The sequence below is a fragment of the Zonotrichia albicollis genome, chromosome W (genome assembly GCF_047830755.1).
Source record: "Zonotrichia albicollis isolate bZonAlb1 chromosome W, bZonAlb1.hap1, whole genome shotgun sequence".
Lineage (NCBI taxonomy): Eukaryota > Metazoa > Chordata > Aves > Passeriformes > Passerellidae > Zonotrichia > Zonotrichia albicollis.
In genome coordinates, this window is record NC_133859.1 from 4,065,270 (window position 1) to 4,083,511 (window position 18,242).

Here is an 18,242-nt window from a genome sequence, read left to right on the forward strand (position 1 = left end):
GCGCAGCATGGGAGACTCCTCCTCATTCACTTGTCAGGTCTGGGATAAGCAGCCTGCCTCTCAGCCACCCAAGCATTCATCCCTCCCTGTCCCCCCCGCCCCCGCTTATCTGCCTTGTTCAAACAAGTACTTACCTATCCTTTGTCCTTGGGTCTTTGTCTTCATGTACACTTTAGTCTTAGGGGGCAATTACCGTGGTTTTTAAGGAATCTTTTCCCTTTATCTTTGTTTTATTGTCCTCTTTTTTGTCCACTGGTTGTAACCTGAGTCTGTCAGCCACGCCAGAAGAAAGAGAGCAAGGCTGCCTATTGGAATAAAATCCCCGTATTACCGGATGGAACGTGCCTAGGCTCGTCTAGCCCCTGCTGCTTGACCAGAGGCGGCAGCTGTGGTATTTCACCACAGAGATACCTCTGGCTGGCTGGATGTTGCAGGTAGGAACTTGGAACAAGTCTAGGCTTGTAAGAACCCAGTTTTACCTCTGGTGAAAGTCCTTAGGCGAGGTGAAGAGAAAAAGGAGAGGATTCTGCCAGAGAGTTTTAATCCAGAGCTTTATTCCTGGGCACACAGGCATCTGAATCTTGGTAACAGCTCCCAACAGAATACCGGTCTCATCGGTCTCAAGCTCTTTTTAAGCTCGGGGGCAGGGGGAGGGAAGGGACAGGTACGGCACCAACCAGGTGAGAGGAGCGGAGTCTCAGGGGACAAATGACACTTGGCTAAGCCAATGACCCCAGGACTGAGGGGCATCTTTTGAACTTCTGCCAATCACACAACGCCCTTGCTGGAATGTTAAGCTTGAGGACAGCACCTAGCAAGGGGGCAAGGGGGAGGGGAAAGGAGAGGTTGGTAGACCTGGGGGACTGGGGTAGCTAAAACAGGAAATTGCAACACACTGCAACAGCTGCCAACGGGGCAGGGCTTGCCTCCCTCACTCTGGCTCCCCTAGGGCCCCGGCAGCGAGATATTAATTTCTGGGTTTCAGCATCAAAATTGTGAAAAACACCAATCACTTGTTTTAAAATTTTAAAAGTTTTATAGTAATAAAATGGTTATAAAAATTGAAATAAACAGGGCCAGGAGACTTCTTCTCCTTTTTAATGCCTTTATTAAAAGTGATCAGCTCAGGATTGGGCGGCTCGGCAGGGCTGCAGTCCCCGTCGCGTCTCACAGGGCGACTCAGAGGAGGAGGATATGCGCAGCTCTGTCCACTAGGGGCAGAGCCGGGGGATCCGGTCCTCGTGGGAGCCTTTAGGGCGTGATGTCCCCGTCAGATCTTGGTCCTCTCAGCCTCGTCGGCCCAGTCTCGCCGCCAGGGACGACTCCCATGGTCAGGGCGAGAGGGACTCCGCATCTCTGCAGGCTCAGCAATCGGCTCCTCATGTCCAGACATCACTTTAGTTTCTCAATTCTTATTTGGCTCGTTGTTTTTGGGGTTTTCTCTGCATTTTGGAGTCGAGGTCTCAAAGCATGCTGGTCTTTGGAGTCACTTTGCATAACCCCCCCCACCCTCTCAGGTGTCTTCCCTGTGCTGGAAGAGAGCACAGCCTCAGGGAAGGGCCATCACCCCACCCAGCCAGAGATTTTACTAATACAAAAGGGGAGATAAGCTACAACGACCCGTGATTACAATAACAAAGCACTAAGAACCCTGGCAGAGACAGAGATCTGGCTGCGTCCCTGTAACTCTTTCTCACAAAAAAAATATTAACCGAATTTTTGTTCATAACTAAAATAGTAATAAAAATTAGTGTAATAAGAATTTGGACAATCAGAGTTGGAACAATAAAGGACAATAACGACAAAGACTTTTAGACAGTCCAGGTGCCTTCCCGGGCAAATTAAGCCCCGAAAAGCACACACGCTCACAAAGGATTAACCCTTAAATGCAACAGCCTGTTGCATATTCATATATCTCATACACGATGCAAAAAATTCTTTTCAAACAAAGGATGTTCTCTGGTTATTGTCAAACACCCCCCCCCCCATCTTGTAAATCAATCGTCTTGGTCCCTCGAAGTCTGATTCTTCCCGATAAGGAGGCAATAATTCTTCTCTTAGATTTTTGTTGTCTTGTTACTGTTATCTCTCCTTGAGTAAGTTAGAAAAAGTATCTTACATCACATAGTCTCTGTAGCCTCACCATACTACTTAAAAAGATTAGTACAGTCCTACAAAAACAGAAATAATGCAGCATAACTTTCCAACATAACACATAGAGTATTCATTGTAATATTTGCGAAAAACCAATCATATAATATGCGTTTTTCACAATACCTTTTCTCTTGCATCAGCCTATCGCATATTCATCAACAACTATACATATTTAAACTTTTCTCCAAACTAGTTTACATGTTCCAAGAACTATTTATCATGGCTTCTCCTTGGGTCTGCCTTTTTAGAGCATGCACATTTCTTGGCTGTGGTTTTAGTCTACTGTTGTTATCACCTCCAGTTTGGGATTTGGTCCAGATGGTGGGTACTGATAGTTTGGCAAAGATCTTCATCCTATGTTCATTGAATGTTATCCCAACTAAGCAGGCAGTTTAACACAAGCATACAATATCAGCTATTTCACTACTATGTCTAACATAAAGAAGAAAAAAAATTCTAGCAAAGTTACTTTAACATTATACATATAGAATCCATTTTATTATTTGCAAAAAGTCAGTATTATAATATATATTTATAACACTTGGCACACCTGGTGCAGATATGAGGGGGTGTTTCAAATGTTCCGGGTTGTTAAAAAGGGTTAAGCTAATAATAACTAGGGTTTGTAAAGACAAATTGAGAAACAAGAAGAGGAGAGGTTGAGAGGAAAGACGTGTACTAATGTCTTTACAAATAATTTGATGGGTGAAGTTATGGATGTTAACGTCTTTGAAATGGGTTTTAATGTCTCTACTGACTTTGGGCAGCAAGTTTGCTACTGGGCCCAGACAGTTTGACTCCTGGAACAGACAAGGCTCTGCACAAGGCTGAACTTCTGAACTTTGGGGTAAACAGCAGGTTCAAGGGAGGAATATGTGGAAGGCAGTTCAGGAAGCCTGTACCTTCCTAGTACCTCCACCAAGGAGGAAAGGAAGAGGGCAACATGCAGCAACATGAGTTTAGGATAAAAGGAGGCTGTGCCCTCTGAAACTCCGAGAGTGGGGAAACGCTGGGGGAGTGTGCCCTGTTAGACTTTCTCCCTTTATTCAAATAAAATTGAAGAATTCTTCTGTCTCCTTTTTGGACATAAATCTCTGGTATTTGTGGATTTGCCTGACATACATATACATACTAGTAAAGAACTGTAATTCCTTTTCCCATATTGTTGTGTTATAGATGATAATATAATATTGGCTTTCACATTGTTAGATTAACTATTTGCATCGCAAGTATTTTGATACGGTACAACTTATACTTAATTTTAACTGCTTTGTATAGTGTTAGAATCTGAAATGCAAGGAACTCTCAGAACTTTCAACCTGTAAGCCAAAGCTTAGAATTAAACACAGGATTTGATCTGAGACCTTGGAAAAGGCTTTCAAACTTAGGTGCTAAAAACGAGAATATGGATTTATAGTTTAAAGCAGAGGCACATAAGGCTAAGTAGAGGAAAGTTTAGGCTTTTACAGTACAGGTTTGTGTGTCATAACATGATTGACTGAGAAAGCTTATACTGTAGTATGTGTCCATAAGACGAAATATTTAGGGATTGGGTCAAAAACATAAATATCTTTGTTGGCAGTGTTTTATTAGGTAATGAATCCTTGAAAGATCTTGTAACTGGATGTCTTGGGACCTTCTGAGCCATGCAGTGAAGATGTGAGCCGAAGTCACCCTTCCTGCTGTGATAGATGAGTAATGTGATGATTGACTCTCGCAATTAAATGCAAATATCATATATATATATATGTTAAGAAAAGTTCTATAGATTTATAGTTATGATTTAGCCCCTTGCATTGTTGTTAGGGGACGGCCTGGGTTTGGGACATTTGGGAGGGTCAGTTCGTCACTATGGCAGCACCTGACTGATTTGTGGAAAAAAACTAACTCCGCAATTTTTAAAAGTTGTACAGACAGTATGTTTATTCCAGTGCCAGACGCATGTGGGGATCATTTCCCCCAAAGGACATGTGCACCCCTGAGAATTCCCAAACCTTTTTTATCCCCCCTTACTTGTCCATATGCATAGAGTTTCACAATAGGTTCATGCATATTCATTTTACTGGTTTTGCATTACAGCTTGCCACTAGTTCTTATCAGTCCTTATAGAGAGAGAACTCTCTGGTCACCCTGTCTGTCTCTTGCAGCCTCAGCTTTGCCTCTCGTCTTTGTTTCAAAGTTCAAGGGGCCCCCCTTATCTTCATTTTAGCTTGGAAGTTCGCATTCTTTTTCTGAGGCAGTTTTGCGAGCACAGGCTTTTTGCGAGAACAGGCAGTCTTGAGCACAGCAGTTAACAGACTAAACAAGTTAAAAAAACACATTTCATCTATGCAAGCAAGCTGCAGACTAAATAATTCAAAATGGCACCTTTAACCTAAATCCAAAATGGATTTCTACCCTGTTAAATTTCCACTCTGTTTCGTGACCTCCAATCAAGATTTAAGGAAGTGAACTCCACCACTGGACAGCAAAGAAGGAGTCGATGGACAGAACTTTGGGATGGGCTAAAGGGTTAAAAGGAGAAACCTCCATTTTGTGGATGAGCAAATGGTAGGAAAAATCCTTTGCTCCCGGTGCCGTAATCTGTTCTCTATTCAGTCTTCTGTTGTATTTTTGATAAGGTTTCATAAACCTTTCTAAATTTTTTGGAAGTGAGTAGACTCTCACTCACACTGCCTGTGAAAAATGCATATTATATGATTGGCTCTTTCCAAATATTGAAATGAATGCTATATGAGTTATGTTGGAAAGTTATGCTGTATTGATCTGTTTTAAGTAGTGTGGTAAATATAGTTTTTAGGCTATAGCATAATATTAAAATAGAAACTATGTGATGTAAGATACTTTTTGTAACTAGCTCAAGGAATGAATACGATAATAAAGAAATTCTTTGCATTATCCTCTCTGGATAGAGATAACAGCAACAAAACACCAAGATCCCAAGAGAAGAATTATTGCCTCCTTATTGGGAAAGCTCAGACTTCGAGGAACCAAGAAGATTGATCTACAAGATGAGGGGGGGAAGCTAAAATTAAGCAGAAACACCCTAGTGTGAGAGGGATATTTGAATCATGCATGAGATATATGAATATGCAATAGGCTATTGCTTTTAAGGAGTAATGCTTTGTTTTCAAGGTGTGCTTTGTGGCGGAGTGCAAGGCACTCAGACATCCCTAATTCTTTGCTTTTTATTGTCTCTTATTGTCTTAATTTTCATTACTATTTTCATTACTGTTACACTTTTAAAATTTTAACACAAATGAACGGTGTTTTTTACACTGCCTATTGTCACAATCTGCTGGTACAAGCGGGGGTCGTGATGGTCTGTAAACTGATCTCAAGAGTGCAAAACACAACACAAAGGGGATTTAAGTATTAATCAAAACAAATGCACATTTTATTGAGTGCCCACAGCAAATGTGATAGAAGGATTAGAAGGGAGATAAAGGATAGAGAGAGAAAGAAGGGGAGGTTATAGCTACCAATGGAGAGATGAAATCCTCGTGGTCCAGCCAATAGATCCATCTTGTGTTGGGGAGAATACCAAAGTCTTTGGTTAACTCAGGGGTCTTTTCTTGTCCTTTGCCGGGAGGGGAGCAGGTACAGGACAGTGGAGAATAAGTCCGTTGAGAACAAGTACAGACAGTCCAGTTCCAAAACAGGACAAACCAGTCCCATCAGGGAGCAGGAACCATTGTTTCAGGACTGGATTTTATGAGAAACCAGTCTTGGTCCAGTGAACACATCTGCAGGGAACACTTGGCAGACATCCTGCTTCAGTCAGCCCAGCATTTTAAGGGTCTCAGTCTCAGTTCTTGGGAGGGGGCTTCAATCTCCATCCTTGACGGTGGTTGTGAGGCAGATGAGGGATTTTCTGTGGACAGTCACCAAAGTTACCTCAGAAAGTTAGTCTTTCTCTAAAGCAGGTGGCATCTGGCCAAGAGGTGGGGAAATTCATGGGGTATTGTGATGAGCTGCGATAGTGAAGCAGGTGTAAGACTGTGGTGACACAGCAAGTACACCTGCAAACAATCACTTGGCTAGCATCCACCTCAACCAGGCCAGAACTCCAGTCAGGGTCTTCAGGGTCTTAGTCTCTGTCCTTGCGATGGTCATGAGGCAAATGGTGGAAACTTCAGACCATCTCTTACACCTGTGTAGAAGATAAGAAAAATAAATTGCATCATCTAAAGGAACTCAGAGGTCCTGTCTCTAACTCATTCAAAATTCCTTCACAAATTCCTCACAGTATAGTATAATCTCTCAGTTTATTTATGCATTGTATCGTTCATATGAATAGTAGTGTGATAAATATATTGTAGGCTTTAGCAAAATGTTAAAATAGAGACTAAAATACTTCTATGTAACTAATTCAGAGAATGGTGTAAAGCAATGTTCTGGTTTGACATTGGCACAAGGCCAAATGCCCGCATGAAAATACACCTTCTCTGGTGTCTGCTGTGAGATTTTAACCAGGAATAAACAAAGCAGGCTCTCACTTGAAAAAGAAGAAAAGTTTATTAACTAAACTACAAAAACAATTACTAAACTACACACAAAAGGAAGAAAAAGAAAGAAAAAAAAGAAAAACAAGGAAAATGAAACCTCACAAAAACACTCTCCTCCTCCTCCTCCCCCCCAAATTCCCAATACAATACAATCCAAAATCAATTCTGGGTCCAGCACCACCCTTTAGAATGCTCAACTTCAGTTCCTCAAGAGGAGAGGGAGTCCTTCCATGTGTCGTGGTGGCCTTTTCCGTCCTTGTTCCGGTGGTCTCACCACCGGACCAGAATCAGGGCTGCTTCCAGGGTTGTCCTTTTAAGGAGGCTGTGTCCAGTTCCAGAAAAGCTCAATCTCTCACCTCTGGGACATCTGTCCCCCCCATATTTTATATACCCCCTGGGGCCGAGGGGTACCCACACTGAATCTTCTTTGGCTCTGGGACATTTCTCCCCCTGGACTCAGTCTCTGTATTCCAGGGAAACATAGCTCTGTCCATGGCTACACAAAAGAGTCCAGCATAAAATGCCACTCCCTCTTCTCCATCTTTCTAACATCTCTCACTCTCTCTCTCTCTGGTCCAGACCTTTATCACTCACTCATTTCCTTCGTCCTCCTCCACTCTTATCCCTCGTCTAGGAAGGGTTAATGTTCTGTGAAGTTTTCATTGTCCAAAAAAGGGTTAAAAAAAAACTCCTCCAAGCGGCTGGACTCCTGGCTGCACCCCCCCCCCCATCTCCTCAGCCGGGCTGCCTGCTGCCAGCGCATGTTTACTGCTTTCAAGGTAACGGCACACAAACACCGGCTGCACTCTCTCTGTCTGTCTCCAAGGTGGGGGGGGGGGAACAGGCTGCCCATTGCTTCCCGGCATTTCTTTACTTCTTCCTTCCACCCTTGGGGGGGGCCAGGCCTACCTCTCCCAGGCCGGGCCGCATGGCTTTTCCCCTCCCCCAGCCCAGCCAGCAACTGGGCCGGAGGAGAGACTCAACTCCTTCACCGCCGGAAATCCAAAGAGAAACTGCCAGGGGGAGAGCCCTGCTTTTACCCTGTGTTCTCGGAGGTGGATCCCATTGCCCAGTGGTTGGGCCAGATGGCAATATTCAAATCTGAGCACTCATTGGCCCCATCCACACAGCATCCCAGAAATCCTGTTTCCGGGTCAAACCATGACAGGAAGTCTAAACAGTATTGATTCAGAAGTATTAATGAATAAATTGGCTGCCACATCTAGAGATTTGACCAAATTACAATAACCTTTGCAGTCATCTTTATCAGCTTTGGGAACCCAACAGTGGTTGTTATCAAACATATTACCAAATTGGGAAAAGGTAAATGTAAATGACCACAAATTGGTGATTGATGCCCTTGGTGCTACATAAAACAACGTTTCCTTGGGTCTCAGCTGTATCCAGGCACAACTGTGGATGCAGTCAGTTGCTGCCTCAATTATAAGAGAAGGTGAAGAAGGAACTTTTCCTACTGAAAATCAGAAAATAGTTTGGGATAGTGCCACTGACTTTGAAAGAGAATTCCAATCTGGATGTAATTTTGAGAATTTTACCTATGACCCCAGCACAAACACAGCCACAGCCTTGGTACAAACCACTCATAATGCTTCCGTGCATTTAATCTTCCCTATTATTGCATTAGGGCTGAATCATGATGGAGCTATTCTCTATCCTTCCGAGCATAGGGAATGGGCCTGTCAAATTGGTGAGAAATGGCAAACTGTTAATTTAGAATCTTGTGTTGTCTGAGAACAACAAGGGTTTATCTGTGAAAGTAATGCAATTATAGCTCAAGACATTTGTCTAGACACAGAACAGAATATTTGTCACTTTGAAATTCATCTTAATGAGACTTCTGAAACAGTCCTTTTATATATTGGCAATGGGTATGTTTGCTTTAGAACTGCTTGTGATGTTGTATTTGTAGAAAATGTAGTAGTGAATACTAAAAATAATTGAAATTTTTGTGTTTGTAACTGTACTAAAATTGCAGGATGTGATTTTTCTTATGAAGCCCCAGTGTGGTGTTGTGAGGTCCCCAGGATGAGGTGAGAGATGAGAATTTGACTCCAAGTTCTCAGAAGGCTGATATATTATATTATATTATAATAATTATATTATATTATATTATATTATATTATATTATATTATATTATATTATATTATATTATATTATAATATATTATATTACATTTTAAGACTATACTAAAGAAATAGAAAGGATACATCAGAAGGCTAGAAAGGAATGATAATGAAAGCTCATGACTGACTCCTCAGAATCCGACACAGCTGGCTGTGATTGGCCATTAATTAAAAACAATTCACCTGTTTGGATAAACAATCTCCAGACCATATTTCAGAGGAGCAAAACATGGAGAAGCTGACGTATTGGAATAATTACCAATATAGCCAGACAGGACATATGTTTGCTTTGGGCTGAGGGACTATCCAGGAGATCGCTGGTGGAATGATTGCGAGTAGGACGAGGAGCAGACTCGGTCTCATCGTGTCTTGAGACTGCACACGAACAGCGGGATCTAAACCAGTAAAAGGAAATTTATGATAGAAACATATTACAAACTATTCCAGATAGGAGGCTTAAATGGCATTTCCTCCAGAGAACGCGTGCGGCGTTTCCTTCTCCAGGCAGCATTAGCAACCTGGGGCACTTCTGTAGACTTCCCTGAGACCTTGGGGAAGTAGGGCCTTACCCATTTGGAAGGAACCCACTTTAAACCAGAGCGGGTGGACATGCAGGTGTATCCACATCCCCATGTAACCAATTTGTAAGGTCCCACTGTCTTCCAAGTCTCAGGGTCCTTTACTAAGACTGGAGGCTTTTCTTTCATCAACATCTGACTGCTCCCCCCAAAGTGGCGTACGATGGGCGGATTCAGGCTGTCAAAAGAACAGTTCCAAAAATTTATTGTGAACAGTGCTCTGGACAAACAGATGTGGGGAGGTTCCACTTTCAGGACCTGATGTTGCTGGTCCAGGACTCTTTTGATATCACGGTGAGTCCTTTCTACTACGGCTTGACCTGTAAGGGAGTAGGAGATGCCAGTTTTATGCTCTACTCCCCATTGCTGCAGGAAGCTCTTGAATTCCTTGGATTTGTAAGTGGGCCTGTTATCAGTTTTCAACTCCTTGGGGATGCCCATGAAAGAGAAAGCCTCTAAGAGGTACTTAATGGCACCAGAGGATGATTCTCCTGTGTGGGCAGAGGCATAGACCGCTTCAGAAAAGGTATCTACACTGACATGAACATATTTCTGCCGTCTGAATGACTGTATGTGTGTTACATCTGTTTGCCACAGTTCACAACTGTCCAACCCCTTGGGTTTGCTCTCGCACTCATTGTAGGGAGTGCATGTTGTTGGCAATTGGGGCATGTGGCCCAATTGTGGTCATTGCATAGTTAATACATTGTGTGGTTAATGTTCGTGTGTTTGTAATCGTGCAAGTGCATGGTGTACAAAAGAGAGTATATCTACAGTATGGGTGGGTTTCTACCCGTGATTGAAGAGGCTGAGTGAGGCCTGAGGCACCAACCGGGGCAGGCTGTGGGGGCAGGGAGTGCCGTGCAGAAAAGTGGAAGAAGTGGAGAAACATTGGTGAGGATCTTTATTGTGTTTAAATGTGGTGATTTGTGTGGATTGGACACATTTTAACTGTGAGTATGAGCTCAGGGAGTTCCTCTGCCCAGGTAGTTTGAACTTGATCTCTGGAATTTTACTGTGTGCTGTTATTTTGATTGCGTCCAGAGTGTGTGAGGATCGGAGAAAGCTGATGTGGGTAAATGCTGAAGTATTGTATGCTGTGTGGTGTTGAGAAAAGTGGGCACTTTGAGAGATATGCCCTTTCCCGGTGAGTTTGTGTGGTTCTTCCCCTGCATTGTGGTAATTTGATTCTTGGGATTGCATAGTGGTGTTTGTGGAGATTTTAGGATTTTGTTTGCAATGAGTGTAGCATTTTACACAGAAGAAATATGGTATGGTGATTTATGTTTAACTGTGGTAAAACGAACTAAAGGAATTCCAAGAATTCCACCCCCACAGCTATTCAAGCCCTGACTCTTGTGAATTTGAGATAAGGGGGGGAGTGTGTGTGTGTCTGTGTTTGTGGGCATATCAAAGTTTTTGCTGTAACAAGCACAGCCTTTTGCAAGGCAGTAAAGTGAGTGTCAGTAGAAACAATGCTTAAATTAGATTATGTGGGAAGAGAACTGGAAAAGACCGAGATTTTGTAAAACAGAGTTTAGATAGAAGAGATGAATGAGTTTATGGGACTTCAGCTGGTAATATAGTAAGTTCGGACTGAGAACAACCCGCTGGAGAGGTTAAGTGAAAAACGCCGAAGCAATAAATGGAATAGACTGCAGGCAATTCCTGAGAGTTTTTGGTGCATTGAGAGGCTGGCATCTTATATGCAATGGAGAGTTTGTGAGAGGTGCTGGTATTGCTGTTCTGTCTTAAGTGTAAATTAAATGTTCCTGATCAAGCCAATTCAGAACCTGAGATCTTAAAGCTTATGTGTGAAGAATCACAACTGATACCAGCCACTTGGAGGTCTGTGTGTGAGGAAAAACTGAGAAAAGACACTGTGAGACTTGGGTGGAAGCAAGATAGTATAAGGAGAAGGGGATAATAAGAACTAACCAGAGCAAAGAGGTTCCTGAACTAGCCCCTTTGGGAGGGGCTCACTGGGAGCAAGCTGCCAGGAGGGGCAGCTCAGAAAATAAAAGGATTTGTAATACCTTATTGCAGTTAATGTTGTTTTAAAATGGGAAGGTAAATGAGATAAGGTCCCGTATACTGATGTGTATTTTTGCTTTAAGAAATCACTCAGAATGGCAGAGTAACTGTGGTTCAGAGCTCCCTCTGACCTACTAGTATTAGCTCTTGAAAAGGAAAACAAAGCAAAGAGAAGGCAAATCAAATGTGTTGTTCATCATGCAGCATAAGATAGCAATATATGAAGTTAGACAAAGTTTATCATGATGAAACACAAAGCAATTACAACTCGCAAAATGAGTACATACGATTTGTTAAAGGTTCCTCCTAAGGTAAGGGAGGATAAGGAGGAACTCCCCAAAAGGGAAGAAGACTCAGGCTCCAAAAGTATACCCATTCGCACCCATCCCCCTCCTGGCAGTTCAATTTCATCCAGAACTAGGATGTAACAGACCCCTCTGCAAGAGGCAATCAGACCAGAAGAAAAGAAAGGGGTGGAATTTTAGTTGATACAGGGGCCATATATTCAGTTTTACATAAGGCTATAGTACCTGTAGAGAATGTTTATGTTGTAGTGTGGGGAACAACTGGCCAGTCTGAGAAGGCATACTTTTGCAAACCTTTAAAGTAACATGTGTACTTAGAAGCTTTTTTATATGCCCAATTCCCTAAATATTCTAAAATGGGGAGGTTACTCTGGAGGCAAATGATATAAAGATGTTAGGCTTAACATTAACAGCCATTGAAATTAATAAGGAAATTAGTAAAAAGATATTAGGACAAGTATTTTCAGGAGTATGGGCCTCTGCTGTACCAGGGAGGGTGAAGAATGCCCCCCCATAGCAATCAAGCTTAAGGAAGGAACACAACCAGTGAGAATTAAGCAGAACCCCCTGAAAAGAAGATAGGGAAGAAATCAGCCCAATAATTGATAGCACTGGATTGAGGGCTGTCAATAAGATAACGAAGAATTTATACCTTGTGGTAGCAAATCCATATACTTTACTAACTTGTTTAACACATGAGCTAACCTGGTTTACTGTTTTAGACCTGAGAGATGCCTTCTTTTGCCTCCCTATCCTTGAAGCCAGCCCGAAAATTTTTGCATTTGAATGAGAAAGCCCTAAAAGTGGTGCAAAACACAGCTCACATGGTCCATGTGCCTCAATGCATCAAAAAATTCCCCCATTCTGTTTGGGGAACAACTTGCAAAGACCCAGAGTCCTGGGATGCTCCACAGGAAGAAGGAAGGATATTGCAGTATCTTCTAGTAGCCACTCGGACAAGGGAAGCATGTGTGGCCTGGACGGTAAGCCTTTTGAATTTCCTAGGACTCCAAGGATGCAGAGTCTCAAAGAAAAAGGCACAGGTAGTGAAACAGAAGGTAATCTACCTGGGGTAAGAAGTGAGTGCTGAGCAGCAGACTTTAAGGCAGGGAAGCCATATGCCAAACCCTGAACCCCAGACAACGAAAGAACTCCAAACCTTCTTAGGCATGACACTGTAGTGCCAGCTGTGGGTTCATAATTATGGACTGCTCGTCAGACCCCTCTATGCTCTTATTGCAAATGGAAACAGAGATCTCCAGTGGACAAAAGACACCACACAGGCCTTTCACCAGCTAAAGAATACCCTCATGTCAGCTCCAGCTTTGGGACTTGCAGATGTAAGTAAACCATTCTTTCTATCTTCCCATGAAAAACAGGAAATTGCCCTGGGAATACTGGCTCAGGACTTGGGTCCATACTGGAGGGCAGTTGCTTACTTTTCCAAGCAACTAGATGCAACAGCCAAAGGATGGCCAGGTTGCCTCAGCGGTGTAGCAGCAGTTGTGCTGAATATTCAAGAGGCACCCAAGTCTACCCTAGAACAAAAATGACTGGGCTAGTGTCCCACACAGTGTCCACAGTACTGGAAGTAAAGGGTGGCCACTGGCTTTCACCACAGAGGTTCCTGAAATACCAGGCCTTCATGGCAGAGCAAGATGATGTAGAGATAGTGTTGACTAATATTGTCAACCCAGCTTCTTTTCTCAGTGGAAATCAAGGAGAAGCAGTACACCACAATTGCCTGGAGACCATTGAAGCTACTTACTCTAGCCACCCAGACTTAAAGGACATTCCTTTGTACAATGCAGAGACCTGGTTCACTGATGGGTGCAGCTATGTTGCCAGTGGAAAGCGACATGCTTGATACAAAGTGACGACATGCAGAGAGACTCAAGGTGTGCATTTGGAGTTGTGCATGCACATGGAGCCATCTGGAAGGAAAAAGGACTGCTAACCTCACAAGGAAAGAAGAGACAATCCACCTGCTGGAAGCAGTTCAGCTGCCTGAAAAGGCATATTAAGGCACACCAGAGAGTAAGCTCAGAATTAGAGGAAGGAAATGAGCTGGCAGATGGAGAGGCAAAGAAAGCAGCAAAAGGTGAGGTAATTATGTACAGATTTTCCTCGAAGGTAAGCCAAAATATAATAATACTAATCAAAAGGGACATGGAAACACAAGGGATGGGCTACCATTGAAAGGGAGCTAGCAATCCCTTCCCATTTTCGTGGTCACTAGTGAAGGAGAAGCACTAGAAAACACACTAGGCCCAAACTACTTAAAAGCTTTTGTAAAGTGTGGCTCCTTTCCCAGAATGACCAAGGCTGCCAGTGATACAGAGTGCATTGAAATGAAGTGTTGACTTTGAAGTAGTAATTTCCACAGGCTTTCTAGAACACACATCTGATTGAAAGAATCGTTGCCAGGAATTTATATGCCACTATTACTCAGGTAAACCAACAGTGTGATCTTTGCCTCCAGACTAACCCCAAAAATATCCCCAGGCTGAAACTTGGTCAGACTGGGAGAGGCCATGGGTCTGGACAGCAGTGGCAAATTGACTTTTCAGAACTCCCAAGGAAAGGGGGGTATGGGTATTTATTAGTATTGACAGATACATTTTCAGGGTGGCCAGAAGCATTTCCCACCTGAACTGTCAAAGCTCGAGAGGTGACCAGAGTATTATTACAAGAAATAATACCACACTTTGGAGTTCCAGCCACAATATCCTCGGATACAGGATCACATTTCATTTCAAAAATAGTGCAACAGATTAATAGCCATCTGGGCATAGATTGGGAACTTCACACTCCATACCACCCCCAATCAAGTGGCCAGGTGGAGAAAATAAATCATTTGATTAAGCAGCAGGTTGTAAGACTGGGGCAGGTGTTGTATTGCACTAAATAGTTTTTTTAGTTGTTGTTTTGCACTGGTTGATGGGAAATTTTTACTGAGTATGTTATGTCATGTAGATGGTTATTTCCCCTCCCCGATCACATGGTCTCTCCCTCATACACCCCCCTTGTATACACACTGGTGATGTGTTCCCTGGTTACCCCTCCCCTCGGCCCTCCCCAATGGTATCCCATTGGCTGCGGTCCTCTTTCCCTGCCCCCATCCCCTCAGGTATAAAAGTCCACTGCAGGTATGCTATGCCCTCTTTTCTACTTGGGTGGTTGCCGCAACCAGAAGCATCCTCTCCCAAGCCAATAAACAGGGTACTCATCCCCACATGGAGAAGAGTGCTTCTCGTCTTTTATTTCTGTCCAGGTAAGACCGTGTGGACCAGAGTCCGAGCTAGCTGGATTGGACCCATACAACAGCCCAGAGACACATGGATTTTACAGGCAGGAAGTTAATCTACCATGGCCCCAAGCTCTTCCACTGGCACTATTGTCAATTCGAAGCTGAGTCCCTTTGAAATGCTTTATGGAAGACCATATGGAATACAAAAGGGAATGTTCACCCACATTGGGGAGGTGACATTACCCACCTACATGGTGCCTTTAAGCAAACAGCTCAGAGAAATTGAGAAACACGTGGCTGAAACTCAGAGCAGGGAGTTAGATTGGCCAGTACATAACATACAGCCTGGGGATTATGTATATGTTAAGTCTTTTACAGAGAAGGCCTTGGAACCACAGTGGGAAGGACCATTCCAGGTGCTTCTCACCACCTTCACTGCAATCAAGATCAAGGAGCAGAATGCCTGGATCCAGCACTCTCGAGTGAAGAAGGCCCCAGAAGCCCCTTGGAGAGTGACACCAGGAGACAATGAACTGAGACTAAAACTTACTCAGGCAAAGTGAGTATGAGTATATTGAAGTCGGGGGTAGTTAATACTTTCACTTACAGAATTGTTTTGTATATAATTATAACTCAAGTCTTAGAATTAGTACCTCTATCCAAAGCAATGCTGAATGGCCTTAGTCCCAGGCTTTTTATCAGTATACTGGATCCATGGGAGAACTTTCTGAGAGAGAAGATTTAAACCTATCCACTGTAGTAATTCATGGGGATCAGGTATATGAGGAGCAGGAGTGGCAGGAACAGGAACTGTGGACACTTCAAGGGATCAGAGGAGAAGAAATCAAAGTAGGGTGCCGGGTGGTCAATGGGACGGCTTATGAGAGACCAGATCAAATTAGTGTCTCAACCTCTCCCATATACAGGCACCAGGAAGTTTGTGATAGCCTAAGTGAATCAGACTGTTGGTGTAATTTCCCCTTAACACAGTCTGTAGAAGTGACTTGCCTTTGGACTTGGGATGCTATCAGGCTCTCATTTAAATTTAAAATAGATATTGCACTTTTTACAACAGCAGGACCTTATAAAACCCACACTAGTACTCAAATAGTTCAGACTCAACCCAAACCTGAACTTGAAGTGTATGAAATAGGCCCCTACATAGTGAAGAATGTGGGTGAACAACAACTGTTGTTCAATCCAGAATGGTCCCTCAAATGTGTTGAGTTGCTAATGCAAATTAACATCTCAAAAAGTCCAACCAGCCTTCTTCTCATTCCTAAGAACGTCCTTTGAGGGCTGGACAAAGTGGTTACAAAGACAGGTATGCCTCAGCAGCACAATAAAAAAGGATCTAACTGGGATATTAGGGACAGGATTAGGAGTTTTAAAAGGAATTGATTCAGAAATACTGATGAATAAACTGACCACTGCAGCAGGTGGCCTAACAAAATTGAAGCAGCATTTACAGTCATCTCTATTGGCATTAAGAACTAGCCAGTGACAGATTTCAAAAGTACTGCCAAAGTGGGAAAAGGCCGGGGACCAAGACCACAAGTTAATAGTAGAAGCACTTAGTACAGTTCAAGATAATGTGTCCTTAGCTTTCAGTTGTATACAAGCACAGTTATGGATGCCGGCAACAGCAGCTCTGATCATACGGGAAGGGGGTGAAGGTGATTGTCCAGCTGAAATTCGAAGAGATTGTCCTGGATAATGTGATTGATTTTGAAAGAAGGTTTCAATCCTCGTTGACTATGGTAAATTTCACCTATGATCCTGCTTCCAATGTGGCCACTGCCTTTGAGTTTACCATACGTAATGACACTGTTTACGTTACCCACCCCATCATTGCAGTAGGATATAATAATAAAAAACCAGTGCTCTACCCTTCAAAAAATAAAGTGTGAGCATGAAAGTTGAATGAAAAGTAGCAAAGAGTAAACTTAGAATCCTGCATTACTAGAGAACAGATGGGATTCATTTGTGAAAGCAATGCTATTAATGCCCAGGATGTGTGTCTAGACACTGAACAGAGTATTTGCCACTTCAAAATTCATCCAGTTGCTGATCAGAAAACTGTGCTCGCATATTCTAGTAAAAGTTGTGTGTGCCTGAGAACTGCTTGTGCTGCTGTAAAAATTGATAACAACGTTATTTTGTCTAGTAGAAATAATTTTTATTTTTGTATTTGTAATTTTGTTAAGATTATTGAGTGTAATTTTTCGTACTTAGCCCTAGTGACATCCCACAACTTGATTAAAACCAATTACACAATGTATCACAGACTATCACCTACTCTTATTGGAATGGATCTCACATTGGTAAAACAATTAATTTAACACCAAAGACCTTCTGGAGATCTTGAAGAAAAACCCAAGAAAGTGGAGAGAAAACCCTAATTACTGTCCAACATGATACAAAGGAAATAACCAGAATTCTGCAAAGAATAAAACAAAATGCAGATTATCACTCGTGGGATGTGATCTTTGGGTGGTCACCAACTGCGAATGGAATCTTTAATAAGTTGTGTCATCCCATTGTAGTTTTGTTAATATTAGTTGGAATAAGTTTAAGATTGTGGGAACTCAGCACAGCAGTCCTGATGTGCGGAGTCACCGAGACAACCCTTGGGGGGGCTCTGAGGTCCTGGAACGTTGCCAGAAGTGTTTGGTGGTTAGACTTTGATCCTGCACGGGAAGTAACAGCTGTATGAGGATGGGAGGATCACACAGGGATAAATGGTGAAGAGATAGATTAATTATAGTGTGAAACACAGGTTTTAGAATCTCAGTACAGGGGGGTTCTAAAGGGACAAGATGGAGGAATTAGGGCGTGTCCTGTCCTTCTTCTTCTTCTTCTTGTCATCCATCTTCGATGGTGGTGGTGGCACTTTGAGATTGGTTCTTACTGAATGTGCACTTGTCAATAAGGGTGAAAGGTATTGGGGAGAAAAGGTAAATATCTTATACGTAGCTTTTGGTATAAAAATAAGCGGCCACCCCGAGGGCAGTCAGTGTGCTCATGGCTGGCTTGCTGTGCGGACCTCTGTCGGGCCGGGAGAAAATATTGTAGATAAGAATTAGTAAACAACACTGAAGACCGAAAAACCTGAAGACTCCTTTCGTCCCTTGGAGCACGGGCTGCCCCAAGGCCATCCCGAGCCTTTCCAGGCCATTAAAATAGCTGAGACGGGACAACAGATCATCCATTATATTGCTAATTTGGAATTGGAGAATACCACAGCAAGTAGCTGTGTTAACCTCTT

General features: G+C 42.9%; 1 long non-coding RNA gene across 1 annotated transcript in view; it reads left to right on the forward strand.

Moving 5' to 3' along the window:
* LOC141726881 (uncharacterized) overlaps positions 1-18,242 on the forward strand; it is a 40,469-nt gene that overhangs the window by 5,450 nt on the left and 16,777 nt on the right. The window contains exon 2 of the long non-coding RNA XR_012577834.1: positions 15,343-15,533. This is a non-coding gene — a long non-coding RNA (uncharacterized LOC141726881). The remainder of the gene's footprint in view (positions 1-15,342; positions 15,534-18,242) is intronic.